The sequence below is a fragment of the Molothrus ater genome, chromosome 1, assembly GCF_012460135.2.
Source record: "Molothrus ater isolate BHLD 08-10-18 breed brown headed cowbird chromosome 1, BPBGC_Mater_1.1, whole genome shotgun sequence".
NCBI lineage: Eukaryota > Metazoa > Chordata > Aves > Passeriformes > Icteridae > Molothrus > Molothrus ater.
In genome coordinates, this window is record NC_050478.2 from 97,984,431 (window position 1) to 98,005,249 (window position 20,819).

The following is a 20,819-nucleotide window of genomic DNA, read 5'->3' on the forward strand; positions in this document are numbered from 1 at the left end:
ATTCTTACACCCTGTACTAGTCAATCAAATCCACCTTAATATTCAGATCATCCATTTTACAGGTTTCCCTTGGTGCTATTTGTCAGAAGATTTAAAGTCACCTGAAAATTTGTACACCATTGTAAGCCTCAGTTATCAATTGCCATTTTTTCTTTTCTGTGTCTTTTTTCCCCTATACAGTCATTCTCTTTTCTATACTTACTTGCTTCTTCTTGATATGATTCATGATGACTATTTTTAAAACATATGGTGATCATTGTGCATCATGAAGATGAGGTCCTTTACCCACTTTTAAGATTATGAAATGTTTTGAGAAAAGCTCTTATTCTTTCTCTGTATCAGTAAATCTCCCATGTCACTTCCACAAACACATGCATCTCCTCACATCTCAATGCTTCTAGGACCTTTGGAGCCAAAGTGCTATGCAGACTTACACCAACTGTAAAAGCAAAATGATTTAATCTTTTTACTTTAATTTATTGTAAAATATTTTAATCTATTGATAAGAAGATCCAAAGAATGGATCTTACCCATTTTTCCCCCTAAAGTCAAATTGAGTGTATCTTATATTGAATGTTTCCAGCAACTTATTTTGAATCTATGTATGCTTTCAAAGGACTATTACTTATAAAAAAAAAGGTTTCTTACTTTGCTAGTTTTTATAATGGATCGGGGTGTAGAAATATTGAGGATGTATAGGAAATTGGGCTACCTGCTGCCTGGGAAGCAATCCATATTAACTACTGTCTACTTCATCTCCTCTTATTGTTTGGAGTGGAAATTAACTCTCCAATACCTACAGTGCCACGGAAAACATAATCTACTTTTTTAATAGCTTGTAGATCAAATAGCTCAACTCTGGTAAATGGGTTCCAATAAATGCTCCATTTTTTTATGCTGGGCAGCAAATCCATATTATGGAAGCTATCTTCATTATTCATTGGCATTTTCCTAACTTAAAGTTTCCTTCAAGTAGTGTTAACATTTGATGATGGAAAATGAAGGCCAATAAGCTGTACAGGGTACGTGCTTTGTAAAATGAATTGGCCTCTTGGGAACAGAAGAGCTACAACTTCAGTGATAACAATTATGTTTTTATGGCCCAAGACAGAAATAAAATGTTGAAATGGGAAATTAATGCAAAAGCTTAGTAGGAAAATTATCAAAAGCGTAGAATCAGAGCATGTAAAAATCATTGTAATATATCAAAGAATCTGTTTATGAATGATCAGTTACAGAGAAGCTGAGAGTTATAAATAAAGTTATACTTTCCCATTCTTCTAACATCAAATACAAGCTAAAGAATCTTTTTAATAAAAATGTGCTTTATGTGGGTTTTACTTCCTTTTTTCTCAGGTTCAATTTTCTTTCTTGCTTTAGGTAATAATTGAATAAAGAACAATTCATAAGTCAAAGACTACTTCAATTTCTAGTTTAATGATGGATAGACAATGATAGAACTTATGAATATGAGGGCACATTATTTGGACACTGTAAGCTTCACAGTCATTTATGATGCAGTATTAGATGTGATACTTCTGTTGTCAGTCTGCAGAAGTTGTCATAGCAAGAAAACAAAAATCAGCATGAGATGAGAGTGGGTTCCTGTCTCAGATATCTTTTCATTAAAATCCTTTCATTAGGATTTTTCCTGCTGAGAAGTTTCAGCAACAAGATGTAAACAATGGTTATCTACTGCTGTGGAATGCAACAAGTCCATCTGTGATTGGCCCATCTTAGATGTTTATAATTAAGGGCCAATCAAGGCCGAGCTATCTCAGACAGAGTCCGAGAGAGCTGCCCTTTGTTATCATTCTTTTCTATTCTATTCTTAGCTAGCCTTCTGAGGAAACCTTTCCTTCTATTTCTTTTTAGTATAGTTATAATGTAATATATATATATCATAAAATAATAAATCAAGCCTTCTGAACATAGAGTCAACATTCTCGTCTCTTGCTTCATCCAAGAACCCCTGTGAACACTGTCACAGGTTCCTAAAAAATCCTTAAAAAAAGTCTGCAAATCCTTATTGTGGTAATGCTCAAAAATTTATATAACTCTCATCTGGTCAGTGCTGGCTAGTGTCACTTTGCTTTTTTTTTTTTTCCCCATTTGTTATTCTGTTGTTCATTTGTTATGGTGGCTTGCAGCAGTTAGGAGGAGTGTATACAAGGATGCAATATGCTTCATAACCTTTATTAAGAAAGGCTTCCATAAAATCCAAAATTGCATTAAAAATTCCCAGTTAACTCACTGCCCATAGGAATTAACTTAATCCTTTTATAGGTTTATTTAATCTGATTAAACTTTTCATGCTTTAGTATCTGCATGCATATTTCCATGTGCAGTGTGTGCATATGCCATGTGCAGGATAGAAAACCCATTTTTAAGCAATTTTAAGCTTCCAGTTACTGAGAGCCAAACTTTTGGTTTCCATAAATGCATAGCAGGTGCCATTCACTTGTGTATATCTGACTTTATATATGTGCTGGAAAGAGTCTAGTTAGTGTGTATTAGAATGGACAGAAAAATATTAATTTTTTCAGAAAGCTCCCATCTCAACTCGGGGTGACACTAGTGTATTCTATTTTGTATGAGCACATTAAATCAAATAAACATCTAGACAATCTTTCATCCTACTTAAAATATTTAGAAGTATGAATGATAGGATTAAAAGATGCTGTGTCTTCCCAAGGTCTGGCAGAATGTTTGTGTCAAAGTGAGAATCTGAAGACAGACATATCAATAGCTCCTTACACTTCAGCATTGCAACAGCATATGAATAGTAAAGAAATATTTTTCAGGGAAAGACAGTTCCTACAAAATTTTAAGGGTATAAAGACGGCCCAGAGATTTTAGGCTTTCTGGAAAGTGCCTGGGGAAAGATAAGCACTTTCAAACAAGATCCACTTGAGTCAGCAAAATGAGTGAGGAGCTGCCAGAAGCCAATTCTTGCTTATTGTCCATTAGACATGTAATAGGTGGTGGGAAGTGTTGAGACGGCGAACTCATTTTAAAACTCAAATGTTAGAACTTCACAGGGAGTCCCTTGAAATCCTCAGCCTGATATGTTGCTTCATTAATAGATATCTACATAGACTCTCTGAAAAACAGTTTTCAAAAAAATTGAGGTGGTTTCTTTTGTTTCTATTCAGTGTGCAGCTGCAGTCTCTTAATTCACATTTTCAGGCTAAGAGTGATTCTTTTCACAACATAAGGTGACTAAATTCTGCTCAGATCCCTTCAGACACATGAAGGCCAGGGAAATTTAGGGTTTACTTGTGAAGTGTCCCCTTTCTCTTCTTAAAGGAAAGATACAAGAGTAAGTTAAAGTCCCATACCCCTGTCTTTAGTCATTTTTCTATCTCTTATGCAGTCCTAAGCACTGATTGCTAGAGAGTTTTTTTACCAGTAGGGAGGCTGTGGGTAGTTTAGGGAGTTGGTGTAAGAGATTTTTCTTTAATACTGCTAGCTGAGAACTCTGCTTATTCAAGAGAATAAAGAAACATGGTATTAACTTCGCAGTAAAACAGGAACTGCTGCTGATAATTGCCAGTTGAGCAGTGGCCAGCCCAGTTTGTCAGAAGGCAGATGTTCTTGATTTGTCAAGAGCCAGATTAATGTTATTTTTGTGGGAAATTTTTCATTTATATAGTTTCTTATTTTGCATGTGGTTCACAGAAAAAAAAAGAAAGAGAGAGCTATAAGAAGATACAGTAGAATACCTGATCAATAGGTGGAAAATAGCATCCCCCCAGCATGGATATATTCAGCATTATGTGTTTAATAGGAAGCTGTTACTATTGATTCATTTTTAAATTCACCATCCATTAAAATGGTTTGCCTTTGTATAATGCTTTTTCTTTTTTTGTCAATATGTTTCAGCAAGCTCCTTTTATCTGATCCGTGCAATAGCTGGTGCTAACACAGATCAAAGTGTATCAGATGTTTCACAGGGCACAGTTTAATGAAATGTGACTGACTTAATTTTTAGCAATTTAAGCACCCAGCAAAGTGTCATCCAGGGGTGTTTGTGTCAGCTATTCAGGTGGAACACTGAGCACATCTCACTGAGATCTTTGAAAGAAGGGTTAGGGCCACCCTCCCTTGTGGAACGTGAAGGGCTGGCTCATGCAGCCACATGTACACCAGCCCACTGAGGTGGAATGAAAATATCTGATTTTGAGATGTAGGAGCATTTAAGGCTTTTGTCTCCTACCTAAAGGCTAAGTGATAGAAATCCATTACATTTCATGGAGCCAGCTCCAACCATCTCTCATTCTCAAAAGTGCCCAATGTTATCATGGTTGCCCTGATTATCTCCTATGGCTTTGAGAGAAAAGTGTGAGAGCATATTATTTTGTTCTTCTTTTGTTGTGTTTTAACCATGAGACAAAATCTTTAGCACTAATTATTTATCTCAGTGGAAGTTATGTTGGCCTTAACATAACTTCCACCATAACGCTGTCTGCCAGCCCTCCCATAGAGCAGCAGTGGAGGACTTAGTCTATTACTTAAAGGATGAGAGGAGATATGTTTCTTTTTGTCTTGCTTTTTTTTGTCTTAGGTGGTTTCATTTTGCTGTGCATTTTCTATGCTAGTTCAAGAACCCTCGAGAAACAACCCTATTCTTCACTTCAAATCACTTCTTAAACACAGAAGAAGTTATCTTTTTGTGACAATGTGGGTTTGCTCTTGCCTGTGAGTTGACTGTTAATGGCCAGGCTGTTCATTTCTGATGGCTTCACAACCAACCTAATCAGTTCATTACTGAGCTTAACTAAAGTGTTCTCATCCACTCTGCAAGAAAAATACTTCTGAAGCAAGCAGATGGGCACTTGACTGCCTTTGCTCTCAATGTGTACTGTGTGCTGCACTTTAGATGGATGGCTGGCAGGGATCCCAGCCTCTTCCCTTCCTGAGATCCTGTATTGCTACATTTCATGTTCTTGGCTACTGAGGTTTTACATGTTCATTAAATAATGCAAGACATTTATGCATGCAGACACAGAACCTTAAAAAAAAAAGGGTTCTTACAGTGGTTTAATTTTTAGTACTATTGAGCAAACGAAGACTGAAAGCAAAACACTTGCTGGAGAAAAAATGTAAGGATAAACTAAATATTTTTATCAGTTTTTCTCTGCTTTCTAGGTCAGCATCTCATACAGGAGACTAAATCATTATGACAAGTGAATGCATTTTGCCATCTAATTGTTTGAAAGAGCATGATCGCAGCCATGTTTCTACAATAAACTTGCTTTGATGACTGAACTAGATCTATTTTTATCACTGCAATATTAGCCTCTAGAAATTGTCCCTCCCTCATTGAATAGAATTTCAGTATTCTTTCCTCACTCATTTAAAAACAAAACAAAGCAACTCTATGAATCCTTTCACACACATACACCTACATCTGCAGGAAATATCTAAACAACAAAATATTATTGTTATTTTATAAAAAATATATATCTAGGTCAAAAGACCAGTAATCACCACCTGTGGATTCAAGTCCAGCATTCTTACTTTGTTGCTCTGATGTTTGATATGCTTCCATTAATTAATGAGGAGTAACTGTAAAAAAAAGATCAGTTTTATTTCAGTATCTGCAAGCTACTTTTTAGACAAACAGTGTTAAAAATGTTTTAGCATTGATACAGTATACTGTTTTATCAGTAATGCAGTTTTTGTTCATCAAGGAGATTCAGAGTCTCAGAGTTTGCATTTTGATGAACCTGGAGGTCTTTTCCCACCTTAATGGTTCTATGATTCTATGTAAGCAAATGCTACAAACAAGGGAAAAAGAGATTACATCCTCTGTCTATTGCTTCAGAATTTTTGCCATTGAAAGCTGCTTCATATCTAGTGTAAGGAAGAACTTGCAGGTAAATATATTATCAAGCAATACAGGAGTTTATAATGGCATAAGGTGTATCACTTCAGCTGGTAATTCTTTCATTTTCACAGTAATGATGTAGGTAAAAGAATAACAGTAATAAAAAATAGGACTGTTAGCAGAACTACTGTTTCATACATAGTGTAAGGAATAAAAGCTCACTATTCTTTGTTTAGAAAGGAAAAGACCTTTAGAAACATGTCTGTTTCCTAACTTTCAAGGCATTAGGAAAAGATATTCTGAAAAAGTCAAAATGAAACTATCAGAACATTTCAGAATGAAATATTGAAATTTTTGGTACAGAATTTCTTAGAATTATTTTACTATTATGCAATACAAGACACAACAGCTTCACAGCCTCATGCTTCTGTCAGATTTTGAGTGTCCCCTACATTTTTTTTTATAATGGAAAACCTTTTACTACAAGTAAGTAAGAAATACAGCAGCTGCAGGCAAATGCTTTCAGTCAAACAAAATGTGGTTTTTAGTGTAGTCCATCATCCTGACCTGGAAAAAGTATTTGAATGTGAATTCTTCTTCAGAGAAGCTCTGTTTATTGCTCTATAGATCAGCTTCATTATCTTTCATCATTTAAGATCCAACCCAGAGGTCCTAGCATTCAACAGAAGTATTTATTCAGGCTTCCATGGGCTTTGGATCACAAGGTGAAAAGGAGTTGCAAGTCTCATTATTCAGTGAAAACTAGTGGAGTTTGTTTCAAAAGTGAAAGCAGATATTGATCTGCTGTGTGAAACTATTACATGGTCTTCTAAACATTTGGACTAAGATCTGGAATTGTTTTACATGGTTCTGGCTGAATATGCAAGTCACATTGGCTAACCAAGTGTGAACCTAAAAATCCACTGAAATTTTATAGCCTAAAAAATTCTGGCTAACCTCCTTACCCTTATTTCATGCCTGGCTAATCAATAAATATTGTGATAGTGTACTTTTGGGGTTTTTTTGGTGATAGATTCTATTAGGTGTTAAGGTGAAATGTTCCAGTGTGCCTACCCAGAGAAAGCAGTTTCAGAAGTTTCAGAATCAGTCTGGAGTGGCTCCAGTATAAACACCTTGACCCCTTGACTCAAGGCTTCTCCACAGTGTAGTGTGAGAATGTAATTTTTCAAGGCTGAGAGTGAGAAGTGGAATCTAGTCTGGACTTGGGTTTTTCTTGATATGGGAAGGGGAGAGAAATGGCAGAGCTGCCTACAAAACAAGGACGAGATTGGAGAATGATGGCTTTGGTGCTTCTGCTGCCCTGCAATAAGGTTGATGTGTCAGCTGTGTCTGCTGGTTTGAGGGGGGGCTGGAAGTAGGTGCCCTGGATCACAGCCTAACCCCTACCTCATCCTCAGCAGTGACAGTAGCAAACCTTTTTATGTCCAAGGTTTGCTGCCAGTACAGATGATGTTTGTACCATGGGCATGGTTGTTTTCTCATCTGTTGTCTGAAGCAGCCACCCGCTTTGTCTGTGCCTAAAGTTTACTCTGTTCTTCCAACACTAATTCCTTTTTTGTTTTGTTTTGCTTTGAGAGATAATCAACACTCATTTATTTCCTGGCAAACTCAGTTGAAAAGACACATGGTTTTTTAAAGGCCTTAAAAATACTTTCTGGGGATTGATTGTGACATTTCAACTGTTCCTCCTATACTAACATTGTAATTACACTGCTGGGTGTAGGAAAAATAAAATAAAATTTAAAAAAAATCAGTGTGGTTAAGAGATCTTGAAGTTCACCAAAGATTTCTGAGAGTTTTAGCTCCAGAAAATCTGGGAAAGTTTGCATGAAAAAGTCTAAAATAAAAACCATTTTACAAAGAATCAGCAACAACTTAATCCACATTAATTAGGACGTTAGGACAGCAACATTATAAGCATAATTATGTAGTGGTGTTAAGTATGAAAGCTTCTTAACATTTTGCTTGGATTTTGTTGAATAATGATGTACTTAAATAATGTTTATTTGACTCAGTAAACATTTCTTCATTTTACAGGATTACATCTATGAAGCATGGAAGGTAAAAAGTACTTAACATTAAACTCTATCACAAAATCTTAATTTGCAAAGGACTAAGGTTTTCTTTAAATTTTCTTTTTAGAATAATTTCTAAATAATTCATATATCTTTGAAGTAACTGTTTTTTATTTATGTTCACATTTGTTTCCATGAAAAATTTCGAGCATAATAAAATATTTTCTAGGACTTTTATTTCTTTATATCTTTATAGTGGTATATGGTCAATTTCCAGAGAAATCTTGTCTTTTCTATAGAGAGAAAATGTTTGATGTCACAATAGGTCATCTTCCTTCCTAAAAATATAAATTTGCCATGAAAACCAAACCTTTGTCTAACCAGGATATTTTGACAATTCTAATTGTTCAAAACAATGATAGTAAGTAGATGTCACGCAGGTATAGCAAAATTATTTTTTTCTTCATTCATTGCATAGGAAAGAATTAGAAAAATAAAAGCTAGGAAGATTGATTTTTCTGCTGTCTGTGATGCAGTAATTCACTAAAATTGAAATCTGACATTTGTTGACTTAAGATTAGTAGCAGTCAGGGACAGGAGAAAACAATGCATTATACAATTTTCTTTCTGACTTATGTTCCTAATCCCTGTAAAATGTCAAATTGAAGGTGAGAAAGAGCAAATCTCCTGTGCAAGAATGTAACGAGAGAAACTCTTGCCATGTGACCAACTCTTGCCATGAGTACTTGCAGAACATCATTTTTGCTGACAGTGGAGCAGTGGTGTTGTTTTCACGCTGGTAAATCTGAACACACCAAATGAATTCTGGTGACATTTACTGCCCAGGTCTCAGCTTTTCTTCTTCTAGTCTCATGCGTAATACTCTTCCTGATTCCCTGTTCCGAGGCAACATACAGTGCAGATGCACTGAAGTGTGCTATTTGGGCAACTTCTTTCAGGCTGAGTCCCTCAAGAATAGCTGCCAGACAGCTTGTGATTCATTGCTTAGTTATAAAATGCAGCACACACTGTATGTGGCCAGAAGAAACAAAAAAAAAAAATATTAGCTAAATAAACTGTCATATAAGCTTTTGAATCCCCCTTCCCACCAATTTTTTGCTCGAGGCAAACTGCCTAATGAAAATTAAACTGCCCTGGAAATATGAACCTACATCGACATCATCCAAGTGCCATCACAAAATTGATGCAGGTTATGCAGTTCTTATGATCTGCTGGATATTAATGTATTTTGAATGTAGGATAGAGCAGTTCACTCAGCAAGTCTGTTTTTTACTTTGTCCTACCTTTCTGTTTGCTCAATGTGAAAGAAAAAATTCTTTATTGTTTTTTTTTCTTTCAAAACCAGCTGCAAAAGCAGTGTGCTTTTGAATTCCTCTTGCTTGTTTACATCTTCCTTTTTACACTTAGTATGATTTGGATAGACAGCATATTTTCAACATCATGATGTATTTACATGTTAGTGGACGTTTGTGAAAAGGCTGACTTTAATGCTGCTTTAATTTAATGCTGCTTTAAATACCTTTTCTCCTTATTGTTGTGAGAACTCTTAATTTTTGCCAGAAAAGAAGGGGCAAACTTTACAAACCCAGCTTTTCTTCAAGTTAAATCCTAGGTTTCTGCTGAGAAATCTATTCCAAGAAAAGCAAACTCTTTCCACGGAAATTCACCTTACCAAAACCACAGTTATTCATCAGAAAAGGTTTGGATGGAAACGTTTCATCCAATCTCATTTCCTTCTGTATTAACAGCTATCTTCAACGCACAGATCTTTGAATGCCTTCCAGTTATATCCCTCAAAGATGAGAGATGTACCCCTCCCTAACAGTTGCCTCATTTGCAATTTCCTGATCAGACCTCAGCCCTCAAGCACAAGTTCAGTGTTTCATAACATTAATTTCTTATAGCCAACTTAAAATCTTGGAAAATTGAAGACATTCTGTTGGAGCAGCAATGATATAGCATCCATTACTTGTATATTTTTTATGTTCTTCGTTATCTTATTAGTTTATAAAAAAAATTAGCAATGAGGGAACATATTTAATGGTGCTTTGATGTGTTACTCTTCGAGCCAGGTCCTATGAGCTCTCAGAGAAACTCATCACATCCGTGAGAGCTCAGCTACCTGGAATGGCATAAAATTAGCAGGATGGCTTCTGAGGTAGTGTTGAAAACAGAAAAAGGTTTAATAAAAAGCAAAATAGCAAACCTCTTAAAAGAGAGAGTTTTTCTCTTTTCTTAAAGAGAAAAACCGAGCCAGGGGCAAGAGGTCCTTGCTCCTGCTAAAACACCCCACAAAAGCGATTATTTCCTTTGTTCTCTTCTTTTTCTAGTGAATTACCTAGGCAGGACCTCTTGGCCTCTGTCCAATTGAGCTGCCCCCAGGTCTGAGGTGAAGTCCCAAGGGTCCTATGAGGTGTCTTTGTACCAAACTGGGGAAAGAATCTTCTGAGCTTTTTGCCTTTTTAAGCAGACAATGAATAATTTAGCCACACCATCAACAGGGGGAACATTCCTACATGCTTGCCTTTTTTCTCTTCCTCACAACCCTTCTTTCAAATTTCTATTTTTATTATTTTAATGCATTAATTTTATTTATTGCAAGTTTAATATTTACATAATTTTGCAATATTATAGCTAACAGAAACTACATAACTAATTCTTTGTTGCAGCCATCTATCATGCAATTATATACACACTCTTCATTGTGCACACTTCAATAGGGAGATAGTACAAAATTATAAGACATGCATGACTTTGAATGATGTTTTTACTAGTGGCTAGTGTGGTATTCTTTGTGGTAATGAAATATTATTTTTAAATACTGTGTTCATGGTGTAAGGTTGTTACTGGCATGTAAGAATGCAAGAATAATAGGGATAAAAATGACAAGCAGGACAATCCTCATCAAGAAATTGATTATGTTTGAGGAAAATGCTTTTACTTCTAATTGATAGATTTTAAAGCACCTGTTTTCTAAAATAGCTATAAGAAATACAGCAAAAGGGAAGAGTAGAAACTACTGTTGCTAAAGCCAAATGCAGTAAGTTAGATCTGTGGCTTAGTAATCAGCACTGGAATCTTTTAGCAATATGCAGAAAATTACAGATTCTGTGCAGGTTCCTCAGCTTTGTCTCATTCAGCCTGGAAGGGCATTTCAAAACGCAAATAATTAGAATTTCTATTCCTGGCTATTTTTACTTTTTGAGATATCCATTTCTGCCTCAGTTATCATGTCGTAAGTGTAGTTCTTTGATAAAAGTCTCTGGCAAATTTCATGATATTCATAACGAGTGTATGACTCAGTGAGACTGTATACCCCTGAAAAATAAAGGACAGAATCACACAGAAGATACAGATGTTTGATCACATTTTTCATGCATACAGAGCAGGGAAGAAACATTGCACTGGGCAGAACTGTTTGAACACCATTTTGAACCCAAATGAACTTGTGCTATTGAGTGGTATGATGTACTACTTTGAGGATTTTAGTGCTTTCGTGTGCTATGTGACTGTCATCTCATGTAGAGGTGGAGCAGAAAAGGTGGATGACCATGAACACATTTTCTGAGGTTTCTCTGCAGAGTTAGCAGGCTTTCTACTAATTGATACCTTTGCTCTTAGTGGCAAGGAGAGTGATTAATCTTTGCACTAAATTGCTATGGCACGCCCCCACCTTTAAATTTAACATACTTTGAGAGACAGTATTTCTAAAGAATAGCATTACTCAGTGATCAGTCAGGGCTCGTTACATTTGGAATAAAAGTTTCATCAAAAGTTCAAGACTTTTGCTAAGTCTGGACCTCAAGAGACATGAGACTGGCAGGAGAAGTAACTACTGCCATATGAAATACCATGGCTTGTACAGCTAGAAAAAAAAAAAAAGAATTAAAATTCTAGCTTAATGACTGACAGAAAAGAAATACCAAGTCTTGTAAAGGATGAGAAAGGGTAGGCACCATCTGCTACTCTGTGGAGTAGGATTATAAAATACGTCAGTCATGCCATCGATGAGAAAAGCAGAGAAAGTGCTGCATGTCATGGCATCTGTTATCACAGGTAGAACTTTCAGGGAAGAAAAAAATGCCTGATATAGTGCAGAGAAGCTGCTGGTGGTGGTTATGTGACTCTCAGCACTTCTGAATGTTCAAGCTCTAGATTCCAGGGATATTCTCCATTCTGATGGAGGAAGAAGCATACAGAGAAACGCAAGGGATATCTAACATTTATCTTAGTCTTTGTCAATAGAGAAAACATCAAATATTTCTACTGTAAGAATTTATTTTTCCCATGTAATGTCATATCCATCCTATTTCTAAACTAATGGCTTTATGTGAAAAATTTGAAAGCTCCTTGACTTAAAAGTTTGACAAATGTTGAAAAAGTTATTAATTCTGCATCTACTCAGAAAGGCAGATATTTGATCGCCATGACATTCAAGTTCTCAAGAGAAATGAATTTAACACAGCAGCAGAGTTGTTTCTAGCATGCTTTTTGCCAAAGACAGTCTGGTCAAGGTCAGAGGACAGAAGGACAGATCTTCCAGTGACCAACAGTTGCATGTGCAGAGAATAGGGCAGATTAAAGGGGCTGGGGTGCTCAGTACAAAGGTGCAGGTGAAATACAGGTGAGTCCTCTCAGTGCTCTAGAAATGGGCTACCTATTTTATGCTTCTTCTATAAAGCCTGGATTAGTGATGCCAGATTGTTGAGTTAATATTGGAACAACTGAAAGGTGGAGATAATAATAATAATATCAATCTGGTTTCCTACTGCAGTTTAGAGTCCTTTAAGGGATGCAATTTGGAGTACTTATGTAGGATGCTTTGTACATATCTTGTCATCTTGTTTTCTAGCCTCCTACTGTGTAGATATCTTTATAAAGGACTATTTGATTAAATTTTTGAGGTTCCAGAAATATTATTTTACTGAACACTTGTAAGAATGTGGGTTGTCTGGGTTGTCTTCTTCCCTCAGTTCTTAGTGAATGATAGAGATTCATGAGAAGTCAAAGGAGAGGTACTATCCTCACTTTTGGTTGTGGCAGAGACATTGGTTCATGTTGTAAGCTTCATAAGTTTGGGAATGCTAAAAGAAAAAAAGGACAAACCTTTAAATGATTTTTTTCCTGTTGAACATTTTAGTTTTATCTTCGATCACAAATTTAGCATATTCAAACCAGAGATAATTTTCTAAAGAAATACCAGTTCCTGATGGTATTTACAGAACATCTATAATTTTTAGAGATTTAGTTCCATGTGAACCCATGGCAAGAGCACTGCTGATCAGATCCTGGCTGTGTATTGCCATTTATATTGATGTCATGTATCAGAGCTCAGAAACATGTCTATCCACATGATCACTGCAACCCATTTTTCATTAATGTGAGTCAGCAACAGACCTGAAATCATTTGACTCATTGAACAGTGGGTAACATATGTGTTTTGAAATAGGAGATTTGATTGTCTTTCCCTTGACCCTGCCTTTGCCCTTTTAAATATTTGATTTTATTTTGTTGCAATTGCTCTGTACACTTCTGATTCTGTCTGCTAGTTCTATAAAAGCAGTTTCTACAGTAAACCAAACTTAATTTTGACATAGATTCATATAAGCCAATTCAAGAAAAAAATACCATTTCCACATCAATGTAGATTTGTTTACTGATCTTAGAACAATAATACATAAGACCTAAGAGATATTTTGACATATGAATAAGAAAGAAACTCCTGGTCCCATTCTTAATGAGACAAGAGGTGAAATAATAAAAAACTGCCAAAAAATAAGAAAAACAATCAAACAATCCTCAAAATGAAAGACCTTTTGAATTTTTTAAAATTTATGTACATGCACATATATTATGCATGCTTCTATTATATGTATTTTATATACCTGATGAAAAAATCTGTAAAATCTGCTAGGAGAATTTGGCAAATTTACAACTATTCATTCACAAATTGCCAGGAAATTTCTGACTGTACTCTGTGTTTTTCTTGAAAGAAAAAAATATTCTGCCTTTCAGATCCCAGAACTACAGCTGGTCAAAAAAATGCTTTCTTTTCAGTAGAAAATAAATCATAATTTATATGGCATTCACTAAGAGGACATAAATATGGAAAGCTAAGTTACCACTTCTTTGAAAAATCCATAATTTGAAAGCCATATTTTTTTCAGTGACTTGTATCTCAGTAGGAAAGAATATCACATTGAAAAGAAGAATCTCATTCTAACAGATTTAATTGGACTATATTAGATTTCAAAGAGTATTTTGTTAATTTTATTCTGCAGTAATATCCTTATTGCTTAGATATACAGATATTTAGAGAAAACAATGCACAATTTGCTTATATTAGAATTCAGCTTTAGCAAATAAGTTGTGAGAGCATCTGCAAAGTGAAAATCTAAGGGAATAGGAATTCTGTAATAAATACTGAAGTTTATTTTATCAATTTTGGGTGGCGTTGTCACTTTTTCCAGTGAATTAGAATAATAAATGATAACAATTTTTCTATTTGAGAGATAGAAAATACAGGTTACAATGGAAATTTAATGGAGGAAAAGAACAGTTGAAAAAGAAAACCAAATAATTTATTGTCTGTATTTTATATTAAAGATTTGACAACTAATAATGACCATGATGGCTATCATGTGGATAAACATGATGATCCCTTAGCAGCATTTTCTAATCCTTTGAACAAATATTAGGACCTTTTTGACAGAAGAAAATCATTCTAAGCAATTATCTACTAGCACAAACCGCAAATTTTGTCTTGATATTTGGAGTTTGAACATTTGATTTGACTTGGCCATGACTGTTGAAGACACCTCCATACTTCTTGTATGTGCGCAGAGAAGATATGGGACTGACGGATCCTGCAAGAAAGAAGGAGAACAACTGTTTACAAGGGCATGCAGTGGCAGGACAAGGGGGGATGGATTCTTACAGAAATAAAGTAGGTTTAGATTAGGCGATAGGAAGAAATTATTCATCACTATGAGGGTGATGAAGCACTGGAATGGAAAAAGTTGTCCAGAGAAGTTGTGGATGCCCCATCCCTGGAACTGTTCCAGGTTGGATAGGGCTCTAAGCAACCTGGTCTAGTGAAAGATGCCTCTGCCCATATCAGATGTTGAAAATAGATGATCTTTAAAGGTCCCATCTGACCCAAGCCATTCCATGATTCCATGTATAATTCTCAAAAGCACCTTTCAGCAGCCTTTGCAGAATTAATTATATTCTTCACATTGCTGATTTTGTTAATTTTTTATTATATTTGCCACACCAGAGCAGTGAAAAATAAAAACTGAGAGCACAGATATGGTATTTCCTGTGTTGTCTGTGATCAGTCGGGAGGCAAGTCTTAATACACAGCTACTTGTACTAAATTACCTCATTATAAAAATATATTTATATCTATATGTATATCATCTAAGAGACATAAAAAACCAAAGAGAGACATTGTAGAGTATTAGGAGGGTAAATAAAGAAAATGCATATGAACAGGTACATATGCATATATACACACATTTATTTAGAATATGCAGCCACATAAATGCAGCTTGGGTTGTGTTGTTCTCAGTACTGATCATATTTCCAGTAATAGACACTTTTACCCACCAATTTATTTCCTATATGAAATTGTTAGATGTGTAGTCAAAGGAAAGGAAACCGACATTGCAGCAAATTACCTTGCTCAGAGTCGTGCAGAAGGTTCGTGATTGATTGGTGTTCCCTTTCATAGTCAGACCAGTGATGTGTCCTTTATGTAGCAATGCTTCCTCCCCAGGAATTATAAGAAGGAAAATATCCACAGTTCTGAAGGGAAGTGTTTAAAAATGGAGCTGTTTATTTATGGGTTTTGTAAATGAATGCCACCTATTTTAATTTTTATGATTTATGAAGAAAAGGCTGTGAACCGAGTAAAAAAAGTTTCAAGCAACAAGCTGAAAAACTAAATAGAGATGTCAGTCCACTGGAAGTAGGCTCTTAAAGTCCAGGTAAGCAGCATAGGAGAGTAATAAGAACTGGTATCATGAGGATCCTTTAAATGGCCCTCATTTGGAAACTTCATTGCTTTATAAGAAACAATTTGCTTTCAGGAATAATATAAAGAATCATTTATATCTCCTATACTTTTGCTATCAGTGTATACCTTCCTTTGTATACTCTTGATAGATGTTACTAAATTGCCTTTATTTTGCTTAGCTATTATAGACAAGAATTCCTTTAATACTGTTGCAGTTTATTCTAGAAAGTCTTTACGAACTATCAAAAAATTAGTATTTTCATGTCTTTTTTTCTGGAAATTGTATTTCTCAGTTACTGGGAGTACTCATAATGATGTCATGAGAGGGGCTTCTCTATTTATTTACTGGTAAGTTTTATGTCACATTATGACATTACAGTGTCTTATCACCTGGGTGAATTACACCATTTTTTGGTGAATGGCGGCAGCCTCAAATATGAGAAGGAATCTACTGTTACTCTGCAGTTGCATTGCTGTTGAGGTTTGTCAAAGTCCACAGGTGCTTATTGAAATATTCTTGTAATGCAGAGCTCTTAGTGGAACAGGACTTACTTTACTAAGATGTTGTTCAAATATTTGGTGGCCTTTCTGCTTTAAAGTAGGACTTTTTTCAGAATTTTTGATAATAAATATTAAAAATAAAACTTTAGAAAAATTTGGATATATAAGATCATACAAAATATCAAAATGATACCTGCCCCCAAATTAATACTGTTTGATTTACTTACTGTATATTTAGAGGATAAAAAAAAATAGTTTCAAAGGCACTTTTGCTTTTGTAAGATAGAAAAGAGCTTAAATTGTTGTGGGTTTCTTTTTCCATAAACAGAACTATTTGTATAGACTATTTAGGAAAGCAAGACAACCTCTCAGAGTATTTATCACCCCATTGCTCCTTAATAAAAGATGTGGGAAGATTTGGAGTAGGCAGTTGAGGTCTGTAGGGCACCATAATCTGAGCTGTCAGGTGTAAAGTATTGTTTTACAACCTGCTCTTCACAGTTCATATTTCCAGGAATGAGCTGAAACTCTCACAACTGAAATTTCTTTCTACCTTTGTAGATAATTTCATTTACAGACACAAACAATATTAGAATTTATTTTATATTTTAAGAAAAAATAAATTAAGTAAATTAAAGCTTTATATTAATTTCACTGGATAGGTTCTTATGCCAGAAACAGCCTAAATACCAAACAGAGACTTCTTAAGAAATAATTAATTACCGAGCATCAAGTCATAAACTGGTCCTCTACATCTAAGTAAGGAGTTTTACTAGATCACATGGATGGTCATATTCAGAAACATGGGTGCCACTTCACAAGTGGCTCCAAAGGCAGTCAGGGAATGAAGTATTCTTGTGAAATAGCTTTATACATGTGTACCAATTGTCATGTGATGCACACAAAACCGCCTGACATTGATAAACTGACAGATGCTAAGCTACTGACTTTACTTCTTGTGGAAGCCCAAAGCAGTGCTAGAAATGCTCATGATGCAGGATTTAGTTGCTCCCTGAGCATACTTCAGAGATAAGAGAAGCTGCTCATGGCTTCTTCAAATCTTTATTCAAGGTCCTACTTGAATCACTAACGTATCCTCTGAGGAGAATGAATATCTACTATCAGCAAGAATTGTGGTTATAACTTAGCACTGACAAGTGACTCTCTTCAAATTCCTAACATTCCTATGAGTGTGTAAGTTTGAACACAATTCTTCTATTTGGCCCAGGCTAAATGGGTGGGGTTTTGTTTTTGTTTTTTTTTGAGAAATGAGAATATTTTCTATAAGAAGGAATGAGATAGTGGAGGGATTGTGCACTTCAGCTGAGGTACTCAGAATGTACAGCCTTGGAAAGTAAAACATCACGTGTCTAGCAAGCTCATGACAGCACTGAGGTACCTCTATGTATACAGTCTGTCATAAAAGTTTACCAAAACTTCCATTTTTTTGGAAGCCCCTTGCCAGACACTTGCCTCATGTACACAAAAGAAATCAACGACATTATCCCATAACTATAGTTTGACTTTTTCCTATGGATTTCCACAATGTCTAGTTGAAGATGCAGCAATCTTCTTGCAGATGGAGGCTATGGATAGTATATTACAAGACTCCAGAGGAAGTGAACACATACATTTTCCTCTTTCGGTAACTGCCTATGGCGTGGAGATGATTTTTTAGAACCATCACTGATTATCTGTAAACTAAAAGAAGCTGGAAGTGGAAATAGCATATGCTCTGAAATAAATTAATTGCTTACAATGGGCAGTATAGCAAACTGACTGTGATTTTTATATTGATTCTCTCAAAGCTTTTTATGGTTAATAAGCTGAGAATGACAAGTACAAGGAATAGTATTCACATAATTAATTGTGATTTAGAGAGTCTTTATCCATAATTATGTTTGTGTTGAACCTTCCCAAGCAGTATTGAACAAAGAACCGAAGGCTGTGTTTGAGCAAAATTGTATTGATTGTCCCCAATTGTATCTTTGTCCGAGGTCAGTGTTCTTCACTGCTTTTTAATTATATTACTGACTTTTTTCTGTTGTTCTCTGCATAAAATTGCACTGTTACTACGTCTATACAAAACAAAAACAGTTGAAGCCCAAAAGCCCTGACTAAAACTATATAAAACTATATCTGTATAAATTAGGGTAGGTTCTGAAATAAAAAGTCCATAAGAAGGTCTTCAGTGTGCTGAGAATACAATGAGAAGTGATTTCCCCACTCTCTAGAGGAGTACATCTAAAGCACAACTAAATTTAATTTGGATAAAATAGTGTTCAGGCTCACTAAATACTCACCCAAAATAGATGTATGCTTAAAACAGGGAATTATCTTGGCATCTGTGAAGCAATTACTTGGTCTGCAATGAACTTTCAGCTGTATGTTGAGAAAGGCCTCTTTCTTCTCAGTACTCTTCTGGTAATATGGAGGATTACATAGCTCTCCTACCTAACAATGCTGACAAATACTATTGCAAAATGTTAAATTGTCAAATACAGTTGTTGTCAATGACACTACAATAAGTTGTCAATGACAACTTAGGACTAGAGCTTTGTACAGTCTCAAAAATGCACCAGGAAAATGTTCAACATATTTTGAGAAGAATAAGAATGTCCCAAACGTCTTTGCTGCTTACATACAGCGACACCTTTACATTTTATCCTGCATAGTTGAAAGGATTACATATTTAAATGTTTCCAGTATGCAGTTTTCAATGCTTGCATTGTGGTGAATGGGGAAGAATAATTTAATTTTAGCTAGGTATGTATATATTTATTCATTGATTTACTTATTTACTTGAATACTACCTAAGCCTATTGCAATATGCCAAATGAGATGGTTTTCCCCCTCAAAGATTTTCTATATATAATGATATATAACCTATTCTGTATATAATTCTCTATATAAGAATATATAACCTATCTTCACTCATCGGAATTCCACCTTCCATGCTGAATTTTATCACAGTGACTTCCATAAGCAATGTAAAGAAACAAGTGTGGAACTCCTGAGAGGATGACGCTTCTTTACAGAAAATACTAACTTTCATCAGCAAAAATCATCCATGCTTACTAAAAGGTAGAGTTCTAAGGCTGAGGGAGAAGCAGTTAATACATAAGCAAACCCCAAGTATTACCATTCAAAAGTGGAAAAATAGCACTAAAACTTGTTAACTGCAGCCTGTAGAATAAGGTTCTTTATGCACTGTTCTTCTGTGATACCAGAATTTACTTTTCCTTTTTCTTTCACTTGGACTAGTTAAGATGTCTGGGAAAAAATACAAATAAAAGAGTAAGGAGTTGAAAATATCCTCAATAACTTCTGTGAATGTGAGGGTTAATTAGGCCTACGTAGTAGCTATGTCTAAGACATTTTATAGAGATGTTGAGTAATAAAAGCTATCATATTTGTAAAATTAGACAGTTGGTGAATAATACTTCCAGAAGAAGGCCGAAGGATCTAATAAAACAGGTCAATTTGAATATACTATGGATAATTAACTACTCTCATATCAGTCTGGTACCTCTTTTGATATTTTGATATTAATACTTGTTTTAAGCTAAACATCATTTGACCCAAGCTATATACTGCTTGGTATTGAAAACACAAAAGAAACATAATCTCTAAATAAATAAATGAATCAAAATGCTTGTACTTTGGAAAAATTGCTTTTTTGATTTTGCCTCCTCTATCATAAATGTGAAAGATGTGGTTTATAGAAGAGAAAGTACTGAAACAAACAATATATAATGAAAAAACCACACATGCAGAAAAAAACCCCATAATTGGCAGGAAAGCATATTAATCACATACATAAGCAAGCACATATAGAGCAAGTGATTTGAAACCAATGTGTTGAGTTGTACCAAATTTTCTACAAAATATGAAAACCAAAAATAAATCAGTGTTCTTTAAAGGGGCAAATATGCAAGTGTAGTTGTTAGTGAGGTACTATTTTGTCTTTAACTGTATTCTCTTTATCTTTCTATGTTTTCTACTTTGGGAACCTCAAGTGACATCATGCAGGCAAAATCAGCAATGAATAATGTACTTTTACGCAGTTCTTTCCTTTGAAGAATCCAATGTTGAAATATTAATTAGTTTTCTGTGTAAGTCCCAGATAGCTTTTCCACAGCAAAGCCTTTACAGAACAAGGGAAAAGAAGATTTATCCCCCACCATGCTAAAACTCTAAGTAGAACAGGCAGTAAATGGCAACAACACATTTTGAACTAACTAACTAAAAAAAAAAAGCATATGATTAAGTCCAAGTAGAATTTCAGTCTGCAAATACTCACCAGTCTCTGCGCCTCCTATGTGAGGTGAAGATTCATTTCTGGGCTAATTTTTGTTAGCGTTTGGAATCAGAAAAACCTTGCTTGCAGGATTAGCTTTTTTTATGA